The following is a 13,186-nucleotide window of genomic DNA, read 5'->3' as shown; positions in this document are numbered from 1 at the left end:
ATTTCTTTTACATGTAGCTAAAATTCAATTTTGATTCGCTATCGAGTGATTACAGGATCACCATTATTGACACCAACATTGATGAGTAATTAAAAAATAATACTTCTTTTATTTAAAAATATAAGGCATTTTTAACTGAATCTCATCCTAATAAAGGAGTTACTTGTCTTTAAAGTAACATTATCTCTTCAAATTTATCTCTATTTAATAGAGTTTCACCCTAAAATAAATATAAAATAATTTATTTAATAGGAGTATTTTTTAAAAAAATAAAATTATTACACCTTAAAAGACTAAAAATATCTTATACTTTTTAACATTCAATCCCTCAAAAAATGCCATACAGTTTTTAACAGAGGGAGTATATTTTTTAATAATATCTTATTAATATTTTAATATCTAATAATTTAACAGCCCAACTAATGCATTTGAAATTTTTAGATAAATGTTTTTTAACAACTCAACTATTATGTTTGTGAAAAATCGATTTCACTTTCAAATCATAAATACATTGTTAAGTTGTAATTTTTAAAGAAATTATAATTATAAAAAGTTAACATGTAAATTTTGTGTAAATATTTGTAAATAATAATATTAAAATTATATACACACAGATATATATATATATATATATTAAAATATTAATTTTTAATATTTTGATAATATATTATTAAAATAAATATATTATTTTTAATTACTTACTGGTGTTGTTGCTAATAATGGCATCACTTTGTAGATGATGAAAGTGGATGGTTAAAGTGATATTTTAGTGTTTTATATGAGAAAAAAACAACATTTATCTCTTTGTATTTGTTATAATATAGATAACTTAATTGGTATTGGTACATTTATCTCTTTGTATTTGTTATAATATAGATAACTTAATTGGTATTGGTTTTCTTATAGGATTCTTTTCTGGAATTTTTTTTGATTCTTTTCTAAAATCAATTAACGGGGTTAAAGGTAATATTTGTTAATGACAGAGGGCATATATTGCACAGTTTTGAAATGTGGAAGGGAGATATACCATTAAAAATAATTTTAAGGTCACAGGTACTCCTAGGCATATAGTTTAGGGATAAATTTATGATTTAATCCAATAATTAAATGAATCCTTGATTTAACTATTGTTAATATTTGCATGAATCATTACACACACAATTTATTTATTTTCAGATAAATTGCTTTACTTTCACAAGGGACTAAATTGATCAGGAAAGTGTAAATAAGGGGTTAAAAATTTAAACTGTACAGGCATTAATGTAAGAATGAGAGAGAGAGAGAGAGAGATTTGAAGTACTGATTAATTAATACAATAATAAAGTTCATTAAAATTCAAAAATAAGGACAAAATAATAAAAATAAAAATATATCATAAAAATATTAAATTAATAAATAAGAACATATTATGAAACGATCTAATAATATTGACTATTACAATTATGTGCTTTATTTTTTTTTAACAAAATCCATTCCTATAACAAAATAATTAAATTATACATGAGAAACTTGCTTTTTTTTTTTTTTCATGAGAACGTTCCATTTTTAATATATTGCATGGGTTTAATTAATTTTAAATAATACGATGTGTCATATCATAAATTTTAGGGAAAATTGCAGAAAAAAAGACTCAACTAAAAATGTAATTGCTCATGAAGACTTGGGAGAACTTTTGATTTGAGATCCTTCATTGACATTAATCTAGAACTCCAAATGACCAAAATGCTTTGACCAAATCCTCTCTTGAAACAACCCCATCCATAAAACCATACCTAATTGTTCTCTACCATAGTAGAAAAGAACTTTACCTGCTATAGTAGGATAAGAACATCCCAGTTTATCATGGTAGAGAAAGGGCTAGTTTTAATTCTACCATAATAGCCAAAGCAAGCCTAATTAACTAAGATGAAAAAGGCTTTCAAGAAGAATTCAAAACTATCATAATAGGAAAGGCTAAAAGTTTTTTCCCCCAAATAGACACATAAATACAACCCCACTTCTACTATAGTAGGAAAGGGATTCCCTTTTCCAAACCTACCATAGCCAGAAAGGAAATAACATGTATAGGAATACACACACACACACAACACATGCATGCATGCATGTAGATTTCATATCACACAATTCATTGCACATTTATGTTATGAAAATAACAATAACAATAATGGATGACTGATATAAACAAAATGAAACAACTCATGGCCTCCAATCAAATCCCTTCAACTCAAGGTGGGAAGACCAAAAGAATATACATTCTAAAATAAAATAAAAGCAAAAGTATTAAATAAACAATTAAATAAATGTAACTATTCCTGGGGTGTGGCAGTATAGTCATTCTTTGAACCATACTCGTAAAAGCATTGGTGGTCCTTACGTCTGTTCCCTTGCCAGAGCTCCCATGGCTGTGTAAACCTTTAGACCAATAAGACAATTGCCTTAGGCCTCATAAAAAATTATTTATATAGAAAACCTATTGATATTTCCTCTCATAAATTAATTATATCATGATTTTAATTGTAGTATGATATATTGGAAATATATGTTATAATATTATTTGTTTTTCTATTAGTAAAATGTAATCACTTATCCAAGGGAAAGTTATAAGAAAAAAATGATTTTGCATATGCTTTAAAATTAAAAAAATTCTTGAAATGATTTTTATTAAAATGAATGTAAAACCTAATCTTAATAAAAATTATATAATTCATAAATTATAACACACTAAGCCTCTATAATAATTTTGCTTTAGGTCTCCAATATTCTTTACATGGCCCTGGGAGCTCCGCTAGTCATTCTCGTAGCATTTAAAATAGGAGTGAGACAATGTCTCAGTAACTTCTTTGAAGGTTACAATATATCCTAGATCAATAAGTAACCTGGTTTAATGGGTTTTCACATTTAGTAGTTCACAATATAATATCATCAATCTCTGAACATTTTTGAAGATACTATAGCAATGTGAGATAGCATGCTTGAGAAAGAACTGGTTGAGCGTTCACGCACACACAAAAAACATTATATTTCAAACATGTTAGAAAAGTTTAAATCATAATCTAAGGAAGCTAACATGCTTGAAAAGGAATAAACAAATCTTCATAATTGAATTATAAAGGTACAAGCATACTAAAAGTCTAAATCATACAACTCAAGAAAATATCAAAATAGACTCAGTATATAAATAATAATCATGATTATATCGATTCACATATCAGGCTAGATAATATCTCAAAAAATTCTTTCAATAATAATTACATTTTTTTCCTTTTTTATTCCATATTATCTCTTCCTTATTTCTTCAGGCTAAAATTCCAAGCGATAGGGGATGGTGCTCATCTAAAGGCCTCATCGCTTCTTATTAAGCCTCAATCTCCCTTTTTCAACCATAAAGGGTACTTAAATGGTACGGAGCTCATCTCAACCCTAGTCAAAGAAATTGGAGTAGCTTAGGTACATGTTAAAGCCACTAGGTGTGTGCCACATAGAGGCAAGTGTATGATCACAATCCAAACTTAATTTCTTAGTTTAAACCTATAGCCTGCTGCCATCTCATAACAATATAGTTTCAATATCGTCTATATAAAATTATAATTTTCACAATGAGTATTCTCAAAATTTACAATATTTATCATTATAAAAATACTATCAAACTTCATATATTATATCAATTTAAACAGCTCAACCAAATTTCAACCAGTTAAATTACAATCAATGTGAGTCTATTTAGTCCTAAAAATTCCAAACAAGTAGTTATAAAAATTTCTAGGGATTTTTCACTAACCAAAGCTTAATAGAAAAGTCACCAAAAATTTACTTCGTTAACCACTGGACCAAATTTTTGCAAAACGTTATTATAAGCATGCCATTTAGGTTCAATTTGATGTTAGTATACAAAAGGTTCATTTACTTACTCACACTAGCATACAAGGTAACTTAAAAAGAAATTACTTGGCCTCAAATTCACTTGAAGAACCCAAGGTGTCTCTGTATGAGATCTTCTAGTTAACTCAAACATCAAGGAAAAATAAAAAAGTCTCTTAGAAAACTCTTAACACCTCTATAAATAATAATTTAAAGAATTAAAGTCACGTAAAGTTTATATTTCATTATTTATTAGTCTCAAGTTGCCCTAAAGTATACGTGAAAGTTATATTTAACTCTAGAACTACTCTCCTTAAACTCTGTTAATTTCATTTTATTTATTTCTAACCTTAGAGCTTCCTAAAAATTTCCCAAAGTAAATCTAAATCATATTAATAAATACTTTTTAACTTTAAAGAGCTCAAGAGTGCTTTTATGAGTCCTAACATCCAATAAGTAAAATTTTTATTTCAAAATAATTAAAATAAATTCCAATCAGTTGTAACTTATTTTCTAGATTTACTTTTGATTTATAAATTGTTTTAGAGAGGTCTAAAAATAATCTCTCTTATAATTACTAATAGTCATCTAGAGTTTTTTAAAACTATTTTCTATCATTCCAAAACAATTCTAAAATCACCCCTTAACATCTCTACCCAGTAACTAAGTTCTCTCTTCAATTTTAAATGTACTTAAAACTAACAATCTTAGCTAGAACAACTTTTTTAGAATACTCTCCCAATTTTAAAAAGCCTCAATTCATTCTAAAAATATCTATATATAGCTCTTCTATATCTTCTTCCCTTGCTAACAACTTCTCTCTCACTCATTAGACATAGCTGCCACGTTAAAAGAGTACTCCCTTTAGTCTTATTTATAAAGCACATTCTAATGTCAATTTGGACTCATTTGTAAGTTATGGTGTGGCTTTTTAGATAATATTTAAAAAATATTTTTAAATTACCCTTCATAAAAAAGAAAAAATACATGATATTATTTTTTGAATTTGTAGTACAGGGGCATATTTAGAATTTTATACTTTTATTTTTCATACTTTTTTTGCATTAATATTGATAAAGTTGATAAAAATAATTTATAAAGAGGATTGAAGGAATAACTTACAATTGAATGAATGATGATGAATTTATAACAGCCTCATTCAAACCAATAGTGGGCTGGTGAAGTGCCCACTATTGGCTAATACATACATACATATGGTTTGATTTCATTTCATTTTTCATTTTTCATTTTCTTTTAAAAAAGAGTATTATTCTATTTATTTATTATTATTTTTTAAAAACTAATGTTTTTCTTTATAGTTTCCCTTTGTTTCTTATTTTATCTTTTCCCCTCTTTTTATTTTCATATATTTTTATATATGCAATTTTTTTAGATACTTTGAACCCTCTAATATGATTTATTTATTATTAACCAAGGTTCTTTTAAAATTCCAAAAATTTAATCTCAATTATATTTTGTTACAATAAAATTTAAATGACATTTAAATAAATATAATCTCTTAATTAGAGAAACAAGTTATACTCCTATTATTTACCCTCAATCAACCTTATAAATTTTTATCTTTTTTTAAAATTATATCTTCAATTATTTATTGAGTAAATTTTCTTTACTCAAATAATTACGTGGTAAATTCAAATTATGATGGAATAATTTCTTCTTAATACGATTTTTTTCCTAAGCCTAAATTGTCTTAGACTATCTTAAATATAACTTTGTCCTATTCTTAATAACAAAAATAATTTTGAGGGACTTCTCGAAAAGGGAGGATGTTACATCTCCCCTCTCTCTTGTCCTACACTCATTACCGATAGAAACTTCTTAAGGGACTTCCTGAAAAAGGAGGAGCATGGCTTTATGCCTTCAAGGACCCTTCCTCACACTTCATCCTCAACCTTGAGATCTATTTCATTTCTCCTATTGATTGAAGTTTCCCTAGTTTACCCCTTCATCTATTTGGGTTCATCTTCAACCCCCTTACACTTCATCTTCAAGGATCGATTCTTTACTTCAATTAGTTGCCCAAGTTCGTTCTCTCTCGCCTCCTTTTCAAGGGCTTCACTTCTAGATATTATGATAATGATGCACCGTCAAGGTAACTTCTTAACTCATTCCTCTATTTTTTGCCTTTCTTTTGGCCAATTGCTCGTTTCTCATATTATTTTGTCTCATTTGGCATTCGAGTTGAAAAAAAATATGGAGTTTGATATTTTTGTCTAAGTTTTACGAAACATTTATATGAAAATTTTATTTCGGCTGACACTATCTCTTTTGTGGTTGGGATCTTTCATGTGTGGAATAACAGCCTTTACATGGAATGTTGAGGATTTATTGCCTTAGATTGAAAGATACATATTCAATTTCAATTCAAAGGAGGAATTGAAAAAATGGCATCTATACTATGATTCTAAATATAGAGGTACATTACTATAAAAATTGGATTTAGTGATGGATAAATCTTTCACTAAATACCTAATTTCCCTTGCTAAATTTAGCGAGGGATTTTGGCCTTTGCTAAATTCATTGTAAAAAATGGGATCACTAAATTTAGTGAGGGATAACATTCCCTATTAAAATTTAGTATGGGAAGGATCCCTCACTAAATGGGATCAAAATCTAACCATTTTAGCAAGGAAATAGCAAGGGTTGATGTCCCTCACTAAAATTAACGACGAAACTCTCCCTCACTAATCCGTTACTAAATTTGGTTAAAATTTCACTTTTAGCATGAAAATAACAAGGGACCAATCCCTCACTATTTATAATGAGGGCCTTGGCCCTTACCATTCCCTCACTAAATGGGATCCATGCTACACTTTAGTCGGGACTTTATCCCTCACTAATTTAGTTTAGCAAACCTTAAATTTTTATATATTTTGGTTCTTGTATAACCACACAACTAATCATCCATGTAAATTTTTATTCATAAATGATAATCACATTAATATAACAAAAATTTAATACTACATCAATTATAGTCATGAAGTTCAAGCTAGTTCATGCATAGAGAGTTAAGCAAAATATAAAGAAGTACACAGCGAGTTCAAAACACTTCATACATAAGTTATTTTGGGCAATCATGATTAGAATCTTGTTGCCTAAAGGAATTAAAGCTAGTGGCATTTTGCTATGGAGTTGAGACCCTTTCACCTAGAGTTCGGATAGCCCTAAATATGTCTTGTTGTATAGAAAGTCTCATATATGACAATCTTTGATTCAATGCTTGGTTTATCTTTTCTTCGAGGACTCATTGTACCCTATCCTCCACCGCATGATTATAGCTTCTTCAAATGCAAGTGTTTGAACTATATTATCTACACTTGATGTAGATTGGGGAGCAGTAGGAGATGGAGCATTATTAATGTGAAATACAGAGTTGCTAGCGAAACCACATATTATAGCAACATGTGATCCCAATCCATAAACTCTACCACTTTTTTTGGTTCTTCCGATAGCCTTTAACCATGCTTAAGCCACTTCATAAACCTCATTTTATTGTTAATATCAACTAGATCAAATTGTTTATGCACCTTCCATCCCTTTTTGATAATAGGGTCAAACCAATCGCACTTAAACAACACAAGTCTTGTTCGTTTTAAATTTAGGTTATGATATTGTAATTCAGTTATATCATTTAACAACCCATAGTAGTCATTCTTCAAATCACCATAACACTTTCCTTTAATGCAAACACCACTATTCATGGTTATTTTATTTGATCCATATGCCATTGTATGAAATCTGTAGCTATTGACATTATATTGATGCCATGTCTGCAATTCTTGAAAAGGACCAGAAGTCAAGTGCTTCACTCTATTATCAAGCACACCATTTTTTTGGATCAAATACCTATTAAAAGTAAGTGACATAAATAAAAGTTAGTGATATAAGAAGTAAAAAGACAATGTTTTAAATGGTAGATTTTGAAACTGACATATTTATTTAACTACTTTGCAAACTCATTATTTGTCTTCCTCTCAATCTCTTCCTCAGTTATATTGAGATTTTCTACCACCAATTCATCTTAAAAAATCTTACATTTTTCACATAAGTGTGTCAATTTTATATATCAAGATATTTAATTAAATATGATATTTGATTCATATATGATATTCTTACTTAAAAAATAGCTCAATTTCAGCACAATTTAAAAGCACATATATTGTAGTTGCATTTAATTCCTCATCACTTAAATGTCTTTTACATATCTTTCTACTAGTATGGCCCGGATGAGTAAATATATAGAGTGTCCATCTAATGCAGTAACCTCACCACCATCATCATTTCTATCTACTTTGCTTAGCTTGGTTTCAATATGAGGAAGAAAATAATATGAACAAAAGTTTGAAATTTCTTGCATCAAGTAAGCTTCTCAAATTGAACCCTTCACACGAGCTTTATTTTCAACCATCTTTTTTAAGTCATGTAAAACTCTACATAAATACATTATACAAGTCATTTATAGTAGATTGACATCACACATAATATTACCATATTTTTCATATAAATAATTTGAACATCTTACCTCTCAAAAGCACACATTCATTGATAGTGTACTAGACAACCAACCATTGCTTCATTTGAAGATAAATTGGTAAGTGTTTTATAGAATCGAAGAATCCTGGGGGAATATTTTCTCCAATTTGCAAAGTCTGATAACAATATTCTCCATTAGCTTTTGCATTTGTTCTACTTGCAACATAGTTGAACACAAATCTTTAAAAAAAAAAATATGCTAACTTCAGTTATGACTTTCCAAATTTCCTTAGGAATTAGGTCCCTTAATGCAATTGGTAGCAACTTCTCCATGAAAACATGACAAACGTGACTTTTCATTTTTTATATTTGAAGAGCTTGAATGTCAACACATTTAGATAAATTTGATGCATATCCAGTAGGAAGCCTTAAATTTGTAACCCATTCACATACCATCTTCTTCTTTTCCTTTCTTAAGGTGTAACATGCTATAGGCTTCACTACCACAAAAAAGGAAATATTGGACAGTTATTTTTGCTTATATTGGAAGGTTATGGGACCATCATATATTAATAAAATAAATATTGGATGGTTAAATAGATACTGCTAAAGAATATATTGGACGGTTATTTTCAAGAACCATCCAATATATGGACATATTGGATCAGAATCGTCCAATATACTAAGACATATTGGATGGTTTAAATTATAACCATCCAATATAACAATATATTGGATGGTTATAGTAAATAACTATCTAATATATTACAATTTTTTTAATACACTGGCTACATTTCTTACAACCTCCCACAACAATATAATGCAAATATAGACTAGTCTAATTCAATCCAGTTCAATTCATAATTATACTAAACTAAATTGAATTATAGTAGACTAACAATTTTATTAAAATAAAAAAATTTGTTACCTATACAATTGCTCAACATAGTACTAAGTAAAACAAAGTTATTTGCTAGACTAAACCAAAATTATTCTAAATTATAAAAACTAAAATGAAAAAGTATAATTTACTTATTTTTGGCCCACAACTGGAAAATGTACTCACACCATTCTTCAATAACTTTTTTGATGTGATGATCCTCGAATTCTTCACAATATGAATTGGGATAATACTGCAATAATGTAATATGACAACAAAGTTAATTATTTCAACAAATTAAAATTCATAATCACATCTAATTTAATATAAATAACATACATACCATAGGGGGGATTAAAGTCATCCCATGAGTGATGATGTCTTTAAGAAATCTCATGACACAATATCCACAATCCTCGCTATATGCTATTTATTGTGGGCACTGCATAGAAAAATCAATAAACATGTTATTGAATTAATTAGAAAACTAAAATTGATTGTTAAAATTAGTAGTGAGAAGTGCCTTTATTATCTTTCAATTAGGATAGGCTAGATCATATGACTTGTACCTTAATGGTACAGGCAAGTTCTTTTCAGTGCGATAAAGTACCACAGCCTTGATAGGAAAGAAAATAAGTTAAAATTTAAAATTTAAAATGAAAAATATAGAAATATTAATCAAAATATAAACTTACAAATTAAATAGTTCCATCATATCTAGTCTATTATTTGGCTGCTTACTAGTAGAATCCAAGTAGTAAAACTTTACAATTTTAACAATAGTTGGTATAATGTCGATCAGCATCTAGTGGCTTCTAAAATAATTTGAAAACACATGTCATGAATCTTAAAATGACAAGATAAATTAACTAAATTAGGATACCACTGAACTCACCCTTTTACATAAGGTACCAGAAATAACATTCTCATAGTAGGGTTTTTTTGCCTCAAAGTACTTTGCTAATGTTTGAGCTTGGCTATGCCGTACCTCAATAGTGATGTTGCGATAAGTAGAGACATCATGAGGACAGACAAAGATAAATTTTGATGCGAGATCACCAGGGACAATAAAATTTTCATATAGGTACCTAAATGAAAAAAATAAATAAATTATTATATTATATTAAGTTTAAAATATAATAAAAAGTCATATAAATAATATGTACCTCATATAAAAATGAATCACATTTTGGCCGATCGAAACACGCTTGAGGATTTCATTGACCATTTCAACCTTAATCACATCGTGTTGTTCTCTACCCTACATACTATGGTCAAAGCTGATTAGTACAGTAAAATCAACAAATAACTTAGCACATGCCTTAAGTGTGCTCTGGTAGATTTTTAGTAGTTAGTTTGGTATGGCTGTCTCAACCTTGGATAATTAGCCTAATTGTCTAGTGATGCCCTTCCCTTTGGACTACACACTAATTATATAATTAGAGACCAATTATGTAACATATACATAAAAAAGATAACTAGCATACTTGTTGATTTTATGCTTCATCTTCTGTACAGAAGCAACCCCTAGGCCATGCAATAAAGTTTTCACTTGCTTCTCTAATAGTAAACGCATCTAAGGTGGGAATAGGCATCGAGTAGTTGGCATCAATAGGTTCAAGAATCAACCCTCGCAAATAGTTGGCAAGCATCGGCACATTGTATATGGCTTTTTCTTTAGGAATATTAAACAACTGGCCTCTTGCCACTTTGTGTCTACTAGGGCTATTTGCCATGAAAAAGCAATCATGCTTGCCCTAAAAAAATAAGTATAAGTTAATAAAATAATGGTGAACCAAAGTTAAGAAATAAAAATATTATATACCTCAGGAATTTGACTAGATGGCCGGGCCACAGTACAACTATCTATCTTGCTGGGACTTATATGCTTAAAGGGTGACTTTCCAAAATCATTAGCCCTAAGCAGTGCCTTAATCATTTTTTGTTGCGCTTTTACTTGTTGTTTTAAAGTATTAAACTCAGCTAAAGAAGGCACATCTTTTAGAGTCTTTTTTTTTGCCTACTATTTATGACCCGGGTGATCACGAATCAAGATTCCCCAATGCCTTTTCTAAGACATCTTCATCCTAGGGAAGCTCGCCTTTAGAAACTTCTTCTGAGATGACACTCTATTCATCATAATTTAAAAAAAATTATTAAAAGAGCAATTATTAATATGTTATGCAAAGTTGAGAATGAAAGTACTTACAACTTTTTCAGCAAGTTCTCGAATATGTTCACCCACATAGTTGCCATCTTTATCAGTTTGACCTAATATAAAGAGTCTAGCCCGTGATATAGAGCTCTCTGGTATGCTCTCTTTGTCGATCTATGCATTAAAATGCATTAGTGACATCACATATTACATATCAATTAATAAATTCAAAACATACCACTTGTTACTCGATTCCTAAATACCCTAAATGCCCTTTTAGGAAGGGGAAAAAGACTTTTTACCCTTAACTCTTTATTCTTTTGGCTCATTTCCTAAAAAAAAAATAAAAAGTACCATGATTTTAATGATCAATTCATATAAAATTATTACACAAAATATCATGATCCTTACCAAGAATGATTTGTCAAGGCGCTTAGCAACAAAAGCATCCCTATGCTTTTGTTTGACAATGGGTCTTATCAACTCAGGGACTGTAGGACTAGTATGACCACCGACATGGGTTATGTATTGATCCTATAAAATATCAGAAGGCTTGATGTGCCTTGCATGCTACGTCCATGACAAAATGCCTTCGATTGGCATCAATCTCAAATGTTGACTGCTCAATCGATAGATTTAATATATAAGTTAGAAAATTGACGTGATAATATAATAAATTAATTAATATTACAAATACATATATATTACCTCAAATTGTTCCCATATGAAATCTATAGAGGTTGAATCTACATCATGCCAACTATTAATTGATAATCATAAATGCCTTCTGGTCATAGCCCCGATGTAGCTGGAGAATTTATACTTATTGGTCCTAATTGGTTGACCCTTCGAATTCCATTGAAGAGAATATTTCTGTCTAGCCAACCATCTTCGATTAACCTCACCCATCAATACCAAGCTTTTTCTAATTGATGCAGCTACAATTTCTTGAGCATTTTTAGCTATAGACTGATTGTGGATGTAAAAGGATGATCACCCATTGGTAGGTCAGGAAGTAGGTCAGTGGGCAAGTCAAGGGGTGAACTGGTGGCACTAGGAGGATTATCGAATAGGTTATTAGTCGGAGTAGGGTCACCAGGTTTCCTAGGTGGTATTTTAGGAGCCATTTACTTGTAATGAAATAGAAAAGATAAAACAAAAATAGTAATTAAGAAAATTAAAATACACAAGGCATAAATAAAACGTAAATAGTAATTAAGAAAATTAAAATATGCAAGGCATAAATAAAACATAAATAGTAATTAAGAAAATTGATCACCACTAGATTAAATCAATCTTTTTTTTTTCTTATCTTCTTCTGAATTTTTCCTACCTTGATAGCTCAATTTAATTTCTTAATTTTCTCTTTCATTTTTTTGCCCCTTTTTGAAATTCAAATACCTTTATTGTGACCATGTCTTACATAGTTGGCACCATCTTTGATGAGATTACTTTCAAGCATAGTCCCCTTAAATGGATCATCCTCAACATCATCAATCATCTCTCCAATTGTTTTGTTTGGCAATAAAATAATGGACCAATTTTGTTTTGCAAGATCAAGAACATAGAACACTTGTTTAGCCTGTGATGCCAAAATAAAAGGCCCATCTTTATTTCTATGCCTTGTAAGATTCACCTGTATGAATCCAGATGACGCATCAATTTAAATGCCACTTTTATAATCAACCTAATTACAATCAAAGACTGAAACTTTAAAACTTAACGTAGTCTACCTCCTATATGTGCTCAATCACACCAAAATATGACATTAATGCATATATAGGATTTTTGTCTTTCAC

This window comes from Prosopis cineraria, unplaced genomic scaffold (assembly GCF_029017545.1).
Source record: "Prosopis cineraria cultivar Desert tree isolate PC_DT_omini unplaced genomic scaffold, ASM2901754v1 PC12, whole genome shotgun sequence".
Taxonomy (NCBI): domain Eukaryota; kingdom Viridiplantae; phylum Streptophyta; class Magnoliopsida; order Fabales; family Fabaceae; genus Prosopis; species Prosopis cineraria.
Note: the sequence above shows the minus strand (reverse complement) of the source record.